Raw genomic sequence first — 12,288 nt, 5'->3', positions numbered from 1 at the left:
AATTTTTCTATCTATAATGCACAATTGTGGGGAGTACAATTTTTTAGAAACAATTATTGTCAAGCATGCGAGTGGAAATATTAAAAATGTAATATAAGGATGCCACGGGGAGATTACAGTAGCATAAGGAAGTCTTTTTAGAATCTTTCATAAATTCCAGTCTTTAAAACTTTTATTTTAATAAAAATGGTTTTATTGTGATCAAAATATTTAAACTCAAAAATCTCACTGCTTTCTTAAAGTCTAGAGGTAAGACAGTGAGGGAATAATCATGAAAGCATTGCAGAAACAGTAAATAGACTGGCCATCCTCATCTTCACTAATCCATGATGCCCGTATTTGGGACATTTTCCTATACTGCAATTTCAGTGAGGAATGGTTATTATAGGTATGCTTCTCTTCAGGCTGCCATTTAGGAATAATTGTTCTCTTGTGGCAAAACTGATTTACTCCTTACTGGGTATAAGGTTTCTGTAGGTAATAGTGTGCCACTTTTACAGGTGACGCTTAGGGAGAAATGAGGAAATATGCTCTTGGATTAGGCCAAGGTTCAGTTCTGCATATTCTAGAGCTCATCCCTTAAAATGAGCCATTTGGCTAAAAATTGCAGATAACTCTAATTGTAGAATAATGCTATATATCTACTTCCAGAATCGGTGGTGATATAAGCTAGCTCTCTATATAACACACACGACTTTTTTCTCCCTTTTTTCTAATTTTATTTGTATACCAAAGTCAATTATGAAGTGAGTTTGGAGACAGATTGAAGACATTTTAAACACCTTTTATTGTATACTTTTATGAATTACAAATATTGATCAACAAGTATTCTTTGTTGCCAAGAATTTCACCTTTTCTAGTAAGAAGTTACGGATATTTTTACCTTCTCACCTAAAACCATGTCATCTTAATGCAAAGTAATAAAATATGTGGCTACAGAATGGAAGTTATTATACCTGCTTGAAATGTTAGATTTTATATGTATTATTTAATACCTAAATTGTTTAGGTCTAAAAGTTTTAGTAAAACAGAGAAACATTTTATCTTGGATATCAAGAACAAACCAATACTTGTCAGGACACAGGGCGGCACCTGTTTTGTTTGTTTGTTGGGGTGTTTTGTTTTGTTTTGTTATTTTGTTTGTTTAGAGGACAGAACACAGGAGCAGAGAAGCCTGTGCTCTAGCCATAGCCCCACACTGATTATCAAGGTGATTGTGGGCAACACTTCATCCCACAGGTGACAGATGCTTGTTGTTTTTTCTTCAAAGATGGTATAGAAGACAAAGTGTTGCTTTATTTAACTCACTTAAAACAAAGGATCATTATGGACTTTTCTGTTCCACATAAACAGAGATCACTGGCTTGACTGGAGGCCAACTAGAGCATGTGTTAAAATTTCACCCTAAAAAAGGAAGAATCAACCTTATTTGCTGGTGTCACTTTCACAGTAGTTGTATCAGTCTACATCTTTTGCAAACTATGAAGCAGTACCTACATTCAGTTACTTTGCCAGTTCAAGAAAAAAGGGGGGAAACTCTCAATACCTTCAATCACATTCTTTGTTGTTATTGCTATGTTTGTTGCTTCGAACTATGTAATATAAGGATGGCCCAGTGGATTTACCAAGTGAGGTCAAGAGGAGTAATACTGAACTCCAGATGAAGTCACAATGCTCTCAAGTTTTTTATGTTTTTTTATGTCTTATCAATGAAAGAAAATGGAGACAATGTGTGGTATTCTGAAAAAGACAAGTCAGGTTATCAGAAAAAAAATAAAAACAAAAACAAAACAACAATAATAAAACCTAGCCTTAAAGCTCATTTTGAAAACCTACAGATTAGAAAAAATAACATAGAAAGAAAAGAAAAAAGAAAAATCTAAGTTTACTGATTGCCAGAACTTTGAAACTGATTGTGATTTTTGGAATGATGTAATCCAGTCTTCTATTTGAATGACATGAAGTAAAGTTATGAGATTTGCTGGTTGGGCCACATGACTAGTTAACAACATTGCTGGGTCCAGAACTCACATGTCCAGGCTGAACAAAATGCACTGCTTATGTGTGGACGGAATGGCAGTTAGAAGGAAGGGTGGGCATTCCTATGCTGAAGTACTGAGTGAACTTTAAGTCCTTTCCCAAGTAACACTAGTGTCTAGGCCCTTTTGAAATGGGAAGGAAATTAAGTACAACTAAAATTTCTCTCTCATGGCAACAATCTCTTCAAAAGCAATTTTTAAAATATAAACCACCATCTCACTTGGGGGTACTTGTTAACTATGAAGATTCCAGGACTCTGGATCAGAGTCTCTGGGAAATGACCCATAGAATCTACATTTTTAACAAGCTCTTTGGTGATTTATGTGGACACAGATTTGAAATAGTACTTGTAAAGAGCCTGAATTAAAGGGGAATGGTGTCCCCTTCCTTGAATAAAATCTGATTTTTTTTTTAAAACTGAAGAGTGTGGCTAATATTAAATTGATATTAGGATAGTGGCTTTGATGATTAGGAAACCGTATTTTACAACTTAAAAAAATAAGAATTAGAATTAATCTGCAAGACTATAGACAATAATACCTGATTATTTTTTTAAATAATGTTCAAAGAATGTAACCCTTTGATTTAAATATAGGAGTTCTCTTTTATTATGCATGGAATTTTTATTTGGTTTTAATAATCCAAGGCCATCTCAAGGATGTATGAAGCTCCCCCTATCACTTGAACAAAGGGATCATTCTTGAAGTTTCATATTTTAAATAAAGCGAAATGATAGTAACAGTGATGATGAGTAAACTGATTTTTGAAAACCACTGTCCCTATGCATGTTTTTCACAGTGTTTTCAATAATGCTATAAATGTTAAAGTTTCATGCATTTATACTTTATTGCTTCTAAGATTTTGTAGTGGATAATGATAAGAGCGTTATAATTTTTAATGTGATGGAGGAATTATATTAACTAAAGAGGTCTTTTGGATATTGTGATTGAGTAGTGTATTTAACTTTCTGCTTCTTAGCAGTTAGGTCAAAAGGAATGCAAGAAAGTATGATCCTGGCATTCAAATCTAAATGGCATTCATTTAGATTTTTCTTTAGTTCTTTAATTATGTGGAAAGATTTTAATCGTGCTCTGAAAACAAGGGTTATATGTTTCAGTGAGCTGGGATATGTGGCTGTTAAATCTCCCTGTTAGAGACTCAGAGTACATATTAGCAAATCAAAGTCTTGAGGACATCCTACAGTTAAAAAAGAAACCTCTTCAATTTTTGAATCTTGGTTCAATTGTTAAACAAATTTAGATTCACAGGCATAGACTTTTTCACTTTTCATACATAATAACATCCTCCACAATAATTTTCTTTTAAAACTATTTTAGAAAATGTTAAGTTACATAATTCTCATTCCGGTGAAAGGAAGCATTCTATTTCTTCAAGAGATTCATTTCTCCTAGGTATCACAGTGTAAAAGAAATTCACCCTAGGAGGAAAAGAGACTTTTATAGGAGACATTAAACAACATAGCAGATAGGAGCTTCAACAGAAAGCACAGAAGAATTCTTGGCATAATATTTCTTGTATCTGCTTTGTAATTGCTCTGCAGTAACATGAAAGTATAATTCTGTATCAGTGATTCTACAGTGGGAGAATCACATATCATTCAGATGTGCACCTTTCCAGTCATATAACTTGACACAAGCCTGGAACTCAGATCACATAGGAACGGGATTTCCCTTAACACTATTTATTAAATAACACTTTTTGCTGGCAGGCATTTAATAGGCCTGGAGAGGGCAAATAGAAGATTCTGTTGTGAAAATTCTGTGTTTCTGACTGAAGGGCAACTGTCAGACAAAGACATAATTGGTGCTTAACTGGGAAAGAAGAGAAATCTTACTTGGATCTTAACCAGAGCACCTAACACAAAGATGTGCTGCAAAGTTTCTTCTGGAAGCATATGGGCCTTGATCATGTACTTAGATTAGGCTTCAGTTCAGATACCAAAGTTCCAAGCTATGGAACAAGATTTTTTTTTAACCCTAACTTTTCAAGGATCAAGAGCAAATTGCGATTCTAATTAACAATAAGAATTTCAGTACTATTCTTGCTGCACATCTGAACTTAAACAAGGTTTTTTGTAGAAAACCTACCAAGATGAGTTAGTCAAGACATATGTTAGACAACTGAAAATAATTGAACTGCTGAGTAGTTTGAAATTTTCTGTACACTTGAAATTTTATAAAATTACTATTATGAAAACAGCAGGAAAAAGGAAGAGAAAGAAACGAATCCAAAATCAGAGTAGAACTTAAATAACTTTTGAAAGAAACAAACAAAAAGATGCCAGAACATAGCTGTGTCAGAACCGTAAATACCAAGGAAGAAAAGGTCATGTTATATTGAGGCAGCTTTCAAACAGCATGAAATCTAAGTCTTGACCATTACTTCTTTATGTTATTGTAAGTCAATAATGAGCATAAATGCAATTAGCAGAAACAGAAGTAAAGGGAAAAAACAGAATAATTAAAGTGAAAGTCATTCTATTTACATTATTAGTGTCAGCAATTAGTATAATGTTCTTTTCTTCTCTGTCTGCTTGCTAGTAAGTCCCTTCACTTTACTAACATTCCCTGAAACATATATAAATGCTATGCATTTAGAAATATTTCTAAATAAGTAACTTTGCTCTGTCTATTCAAGTTTTTAATTATAGCACATAAATCCTTTTTTATTTTTAAGTTGTTGGCATTTTCAGCTTTATGGAAGACCCTTCCAGAAAACATTTTTCAAATTTGGAGCTTAGAGTGAACAGATGCTTTATTTCTTTTCTTAGTTTATTGAGGATTAACTATCTCAGTACATTAAACTTGCCACAAACTGTAAGCATGTAAAACGAAACAAGACTTTTTCCTTGTAGACATGTCTCACTGAGCAAACAAGAATTGGGATTCATGAATATTGAAGTAAGCCTGTGTATCTGCTTAAATATCTGGTAGATATTGCCTGTTGAGGTCACAACCTCCACTTTGCCTAAAGTGCTTCATTTATCTGGGATTGGCTCTTTTGTTGCTAATATTGTCCTTGAAGTGGTCATCTAATAGGTGATCTTGCTTGGTTTAGAACAAATACGTTGCTATATTTCAATCCCAAGGTCACAGCATTAGTGCCTAAGGAGCCCTCCAGTGACTTTTGAACAGAACAGGTTGGGGTAAATGATGCCGTGTATGAATGCTATAGGTCAGAGAAAGAACATTGCTAGTTGCCGTGTTAATTAGAAAAAAAAAAATGAAGGAAAGGAAATTAAATCCTTCTACCTCCTTTCCCCAATTCAAAGAGACATTGATCAATTGAAGCTTCTGAAAGATCCCTCTCAAATGATCTCAAGTTCTTAATGATGCCTACTAAAGTTCCTGCTCCCAGGAGTTTCACTACACGTGCAATTTTGGCCATGTCCAAAGGTGATCTATGAGTCAAAAAGATGTGCTGGGATAATGCAGGTAGGGGTTGGAGCATAAGGAGATTTTCCTAGCGTGCAAAAACACAGATTAATGCTGAAAATAATTTCAGAAGGAAAACAAAAGCTTCTTAAACTAAGAAAATGTAATATTCATATTTTATATAAATACAATTTGGGTATCACTTGATTATCCCAAGAAACTGCTTTTGGTTTCCATTAAGTAAATTGAAACATAAAAGGTATAAACTTTTGAAAACTATTTAGAATATTATTGAATTTTGTTTGACACCAGAGATGACAGCAAATGTGATTAATTGCCACTCATAATTGCAGTTTCATTCCAGTGGTTATTGCTTGTCAGTATCAATTAATAGCTCAACCAAAACCTCATTCATTCCAGAATATTAAAGAATGATGGCTTGTGGGAATTATGCTAAACTAGCACTTTCAATTAGATTTTGAATTTTATAGGGTACTGAATAATAGTTTATGAGTTTATAATAGTAAGTACCAGTGAGTTATTGTTGAATTGTAATTACTATAATTATGTATGTTTATCTGGAGAATTATAATTAGTATTGTCTTCATGATTAAAAATAGACTATTGTACTTAATTTTTCTGCTTAATGTATAGTTTCTGAAGTTCATTATATAAATGAATGGGCCTCAAAAATAACTAGTTCCAATATCTGCAAGATGTGTACTGAACATGACTGTTGGCTTATCAGGAGGGAACAAAGACTGAAGGTAAACAACTTGAGACATGATTCAAGAGAGGAAGCTTCTGTGCATACTATGAGTAATCTAACACTGTATTTAAGTTTTCTTTTCCTATTGTATAAATAATTTGTCATTAGTTTACAAAAATAAAGATATATAAGAGTGGCAAAATAGACTATAGTACAACTTTCTTGTTGAAAGGGTTGAGCCTTCAATTTTACTCTTCTTCCAGAATCTTTTTTAAATTAGCTTCTAAAATTATTTTGTTTACAGAATTGAAGTTTCCCTCAATCTTCAGAATATTAGAGAAAGCATACATATTTTAAGTTTGATGTCGTAAAATATGAGCTATGTACCTCGTAATTTTGTATGAAAAGTCTGCAAGGGCAATTTGAGCATTTAAAAAATATCTTTAAAAAGTAGATTGCAGAGAATCTAAAAATCTAGTCTGAATTTAAAATTCAAATCTAAAACTGATAAAATTGTTACTCTAGTAAAACTAGAGTATTTGGAAGCCAACTAAATGTAGGTTCAGTTCCCCTTAATTGAATAATTGAGCCAGTAGCATTCAACTAAAAAGAAAAAAAAAAAAAAACAGGGACTATATATGATCAAATGAAGTGAATGTGGAAAGAAGGTCAGGTTGTTAGGGAAACATGAAGGTCATCCCAGATTATCCAGTTGATCCAAATGACAGTGTGGTACTTGTATGTTAATATGATTGAAAAAGAAATGAATGGACCAGTTCACAAGCTTCAATTTCACTTTATCTAGATTACGATTTTCATCAACTCGATTAATTGAATAACTGCTCAAATTTTCTCAAACTTTGTGTATTGAGCTCAAGTTGTGCCGTATTTTGTTTTACGTTATTGTCTCTTCATTAATGAGTTGAGTACCTTTATCAGTGTCAATGTAAATGCAGGAAGTGTGAAGAGCATAAAATTAGATGATGAATGAATTTGAAGCAGGATGACACCATATGGAAGAACAAGAATGTTATTTCTCTTGATCTAGATAAATTTCTCCACAAATGCCGCTAGAGGTACCATTAACCATTCTGGCAACACTGATACCTCATGTTGAACCCTGTCACAGAAATCTTTCACTTAGGGACCTTTAAACAATGTCTCCTCTAGCAACCTGTGCTTCTGTATTTGGTTTTTGAAACCTAAGGGCAGAATTTCTGTGTAAATTTACAGTGTATCTTGAGTTAGATGGCTTGTGCTCTCCATCCTGACCTCCTCTCTGCTTTCCAGTTCTATGACTCACGGAAAGCAGCTTTACTTCTTTGCTTTCATTTTTCTCATCTATAAAATGGGAATGATAATAACTATTTCATAGCCCCATTTTAAGCATCAAATGTACCAGAGAAACACTTAGAAGGCCTAAAATAAAAATTGTCACTGTTATTATTGACTTTATTCCTTTTACATCAGGATTAGATGGTGAAAGGCTGACTCTATAATTTTGTCTTGAGTCTAGACAGGGACTTTCCCGGAACACCAATCCAGTCCTATTAGTTTCAGCCCCTTATTCCAGCCTGTCCATTTACTTTAGGACTCTAATGCTGTTTTATAGATTTTAGCTCTATAATATCTGCAAATATGACAGGATTTTCTTTACATCTTCATACAAGTCATTCATAATAATGTTCAGCAAGACATGGCTGAGTACAGAGCTCTTTGGCACACCAACAGAGGTCTTCTTGCCAGGGTGAAACTGATCCACTAATCTCACACTCTTTATACAGTAGTTCAACCAGCTTTGCCTCTGCTTAGCCAGATTAGCATTCTGCTCACACATCCCTATCTTGTGTATGAGAATATCATGGCACATATTGTGGAAAGCCTTTTGAAATACATTTTTATGAAACCAACAATGCCTATCTCCAAATCATCTCTTAATGAAGTTTTACGTAGATAATCTATAACCTATAGGTTTACTCAATTAACTCATTCATTGCAGATTATCTATATCTATATCTCCCATGTGCAAAGAACAAAGGTGGGTGAACCAGTGGAATAATTAATTATTATTATCATCATTATAACTTGACTCTAATGGTTTCCCAAATATTTTAATAATAGGAGTTCACATTTTTAATTTCTAGGGTATATTTGAAATACATCTGTGTATCTCTTTGTTTTTCAGTTACCCCTTCAACTATATATAATTGTCTCTAAATTCCTAAACCCCATAAATAAAAATTCTCTTACTGTCCTTGTATAATGAATGGTACCCATCCTTAAATCATACAGTTTATAAGGAGGAATTACTGGTGAGAGCAACAACAACAAACTAATCGTACTTTTGATTTTCCTATCATTATCCCTGGTCCCCAGAAGCATCAGGCTTAAAGTATGTGGGGATTTACACCATGTCAGTGTCTGCTCTCCCCTTTCCTCTTCCTCTCCACATATACTAAGTACTCTCTTTTTAAAAAAAAAAAAAAAAAGATTTTATTTATTTATTCACGAGAGACAGAGAGAGAGAGAGGAAGAGACACAGGCAGAAGGAGAAGCAGGCTCCATGCAGGGAGCCAGATGTGGGACTTGATCCCAGGTCTCCAGGATCAGGCCTGGGCCAAAGGCAGCGCTAAACCGCTGAGCCACCTGGGCTGCCCAGTACTCTCTTCTTGAACAGGCAACCACTTGGTCATACAAACAGCTTGTGAAACTGATGGCTCTTTGCTACCAGTGAATATGAAATCTTAATAACCTCAAGGGACAAATCATGAAATATCTTCCTTTGTCTTTTTATGATATACTTTCACCACCTTCTGCACCTTACTTACCCCACCACAGTATTTAGTAAATGCTTGGTACATAGAAGGTCCTGTATGATAGGGAGACAATAAAATTGCAACCAAAGGACTGAAATTCTAATACTGATACCAACAGGATCTCAGTTACATTGAAAAAAGTCCCTTCTTTGTGTGTCAGGAATCTCATTTATAAAATGGAAAGATAACACTAGATTAATAATGGTATATCAATCAACTAAAACAAACACCTTTATTGTTATTCTGATCATCAACATCTGTATAAAGTGATGGAATAATATGCTAAAGTTTAAGATTGGTGGAACAATGAGGCATTGCTTTCAATTAATCAATCCATATGCATTAATTGATCACTTAATCTATGCTTTGTGATGCCTTTAATAATGAATATATTTCTTTTCTTGACTCACCTGTACCTCTTTTAGTTCAATCATATTTCTGATTTGTATGTAACGTAAGGATGTTTTTTCATTTGAAATATGGCTTCCGGGATTAGACACATTGAAATGAATTTCCTACAGGTCCTGAAATGTTTTGAGAGAAATATCAAGCAGCGGGTGAAGGTTACTTCATTCAAGAGCATTCTTAATTAGTAAAATTAATTTAGAATCCCCATAGTAATCTACCGAAAAATGTTAAGAGAAGTCAAACAAGATGTTTCCTAGTGAACAACAACAACAAAAAATCTGCCCCTGTAACCTTATTAGACACTTCACTTTTCACATTGTCCTTTGAAAATGAGTATATAAAAACCCTGCATAAATGAAGCAGTCAAGTGTTTTCTCTATCTCACATAATTCTATTCAGAGATTTATTATCTATCATAAACCTTAAGCAACAGAAATGTTAGTGAATACATTTTATCATTTTTTTCTCTGTTTATGAGTACTCATCATCATATTGGCATGTGAGCAATCAGTCTTGTATGCTTGTAAAGCATAGCACTGAGTTAGGGAAGGGGCCATTCCAATATTATTTAGCCTAGTTTTGTGGCAAGAAGACACCGAAATCATCTCAGTGGAATAAAAGGAAAAATTTCCCAATTATAGATGTGGAAGCTTGGTTAATGAAAAATTCTAGTTTATCCAAGGACAAAACAAAATGCAATGCTGGCAATAGGTTGTGCCCACACTGTGGGTTCCCCAGACCTATGTTCTCTCTGTTAGTGTTACTTCTCTAAGGAGAAATTGAATTTTAGAGTGCCACCAGAATGATGTCTAAATAAGTATGAGGCCAGGATTTTCCCCATTTGCAACAATATACTCAAAAATTTCCTTGCAACATTTTGTGGGAGAAAAAATTCAACTTTGAAAATCAAGCACAGGGGCAGCCCCGGTGGTGCAGCGGTTTAGCGCTGCCTGCAGTTCAGGGCGTGATCCTGGAGACCCTGGATCAAGTCCCACGTCAGGCTCCCTGCATGGAGCCTGCTTCTCCCTCTGCCTGTGTCTCTGCCTCTCATTCTCTCTCTGTGTCTCTATGAATAAATAAATTAAAAATCTTAAAAAAAAAGAAAATCAAGTACAGATATCTTCTCTAATAAATGTATTTTCTCCAGAGAGCAGAGCAACTGAAACAGATGTTCTAATAAGAGTTCTCTTAAAATCATAACAGGTGTCCTGATAGAGGTAAAGAAACAAAAATAGTCTGGGTCAGAATGTAGGTATGCTTGTGAGCTTCAGCAAAATCTTTTTCTCCCATTTCCACATGTTTCAGGGAAATCCCAGAAGTTGAAAATCAGTGATGCTCTGGAAATTAACAAGTCCTGGGAGTTGTGAGGACATTTGGAGGGCAAATATGCTGCTTTTTACTTGCAAAACTCTGATATTCAAACCACAGTATGGGATGTGTATAATAGGAAACCTAATAATATAGTGGGAAGCATTTCCTTTCAGCAGAACGAGAGGAACGTACAAAAGGAACAGATGGTGATAAGTTTGTGGCACTAGGGCGAAGCACTAAATAGTCTTTGACAGAGCGTGCCCCCAGATAGAATGGCAGTGGCAGGGCTTAAATCATTTTTTACATTGCTCATTGACTTTCTTTGCCTGCTAATAAGTCTTCAGAGAATGAATTTAGTTGCAGCATGACGTTGCCTTTCTCTGTTAATGTTACATGTCCTATCCTGAATTTGTTTAACCTCATGACCCCAATTTTGGTTTCAGGACCCTCTCCTCAATCTGTTCATCTCTTAAAATGAAATTTTATAGGAAGCAACTCTAACCCTCAATGATTCTCTTTTAAAATTTTGCATAATAATCAGGAAAACCTGGAGAAGGAACTGGTTCTGAGCCTTAACTGCACAGCAAAAACAGTTGGCAGATTATTTTTTCTCCTTTAAGTGTTGATGCTCTGTCTCCACCCAAGAACAATTAATTTCTAGAAATTTCTAGATTTCTGCCTCACCTGAGAGTCTGAACATAGCTATATTTTCAAAATGTCCTCAAGGGCTGCTGACATTCAATGAGAATTAATAACCTCTGCATTCAAATCCTCAAAAATAGGAAGCTTTTTATATAAGATGTAGTAACTGGCATTTTGATACATTGCTGAGAAAAAAAAGGAGTTTAGCTGAATTGGAAGCCATTCTTCCTTGATGCTGCAATACCTTGGGCTTCTTTTATCATAGTGCTTATCCTATTTTATCATAATTGTTGCTTTCTTTGTCTCTCTCTCACTCCTAGAGGGCTGTATCTCTGCCTTTCAAGTTCCTAGCCTTTACCTAATACATTGTTGAAAACCAACTCCTGAAGGGCAGAGGCTAGAGGATTTTTTAAATGTATATTCTTTTTTCTTTCAAGTACCTAGGCTTTATATAGGTGATTGAAAAATAGTGAAGTTCAATTTTTAAAACTAAATTTAGGCTGTCTCACATAACAGATTAGTACTTCATAAATTTTGCTCGTTTTTGCAGCATCTTCACAATTTGGGGAAAAATAGTGTTGAATAAAATTAAAATAGTTTGATGTAGTTCCTCAGTATCATCCCGCGTCTACTTCTGTGGTCAGGCAAGTCCTCTGATAAGCCACAGATGGGCTCATGAAAGGATAACTTTTAAAATATGTTTCTGCTTTTACATAGATTAAGTATGATACTAAAATGTGTGATCTCTTTAGGTGATGAAACAAAAATGCTTTTAGAAACATATTTTGCATTAATTCCTATAGAAACCCACTTGTTCTCCATCCCCTTAGTTCTCTTATCCAACTGGGCGCTTACCTGTTCTGTCCTTCTTCCTTCTCTCAGTCTTCAAACAAAGGCCGGATTCCACTCTTACCTTTCCTTACGCTGTTCCCTAGCTTTGGGACCCCAAAGAGAAAACCAGTGCGGC

General features: G+C 34.7%; 1 protein-coding gene across 1 annotated transcript in view; it reads left to right on the top strand.

The window, feature by feature from the left end:
- The window catches only part of B3GALT1 (beta-1,3-galactosyltransferase 1), a 503,452-nt gene that overhangs the window by 230,115 nt on the left and 261,049 nt on the right, over window positions 1-12,288 (top strand). The gene's annotated exons all lie outside the window — the stretch shown is intronic.

Source organism: Canis aureus, chromosome 34 (genome assembly GCF_053574225.1).
Source record: "Canis aureus isolate CA01 chromosome 34, VMU_Caureus_v.1.0, whole genome shotgun sequence".
Lineage (NCBI taxonomy): Eukaryota > Metazoa > Chordata > Mammalia > Carnivora > Canidae > Canis > Canis aureus.
Note: the sequence above shows the minus strand (reverse complement) of the source record. Positions and strands in the feature narration are given on the sequence as shown.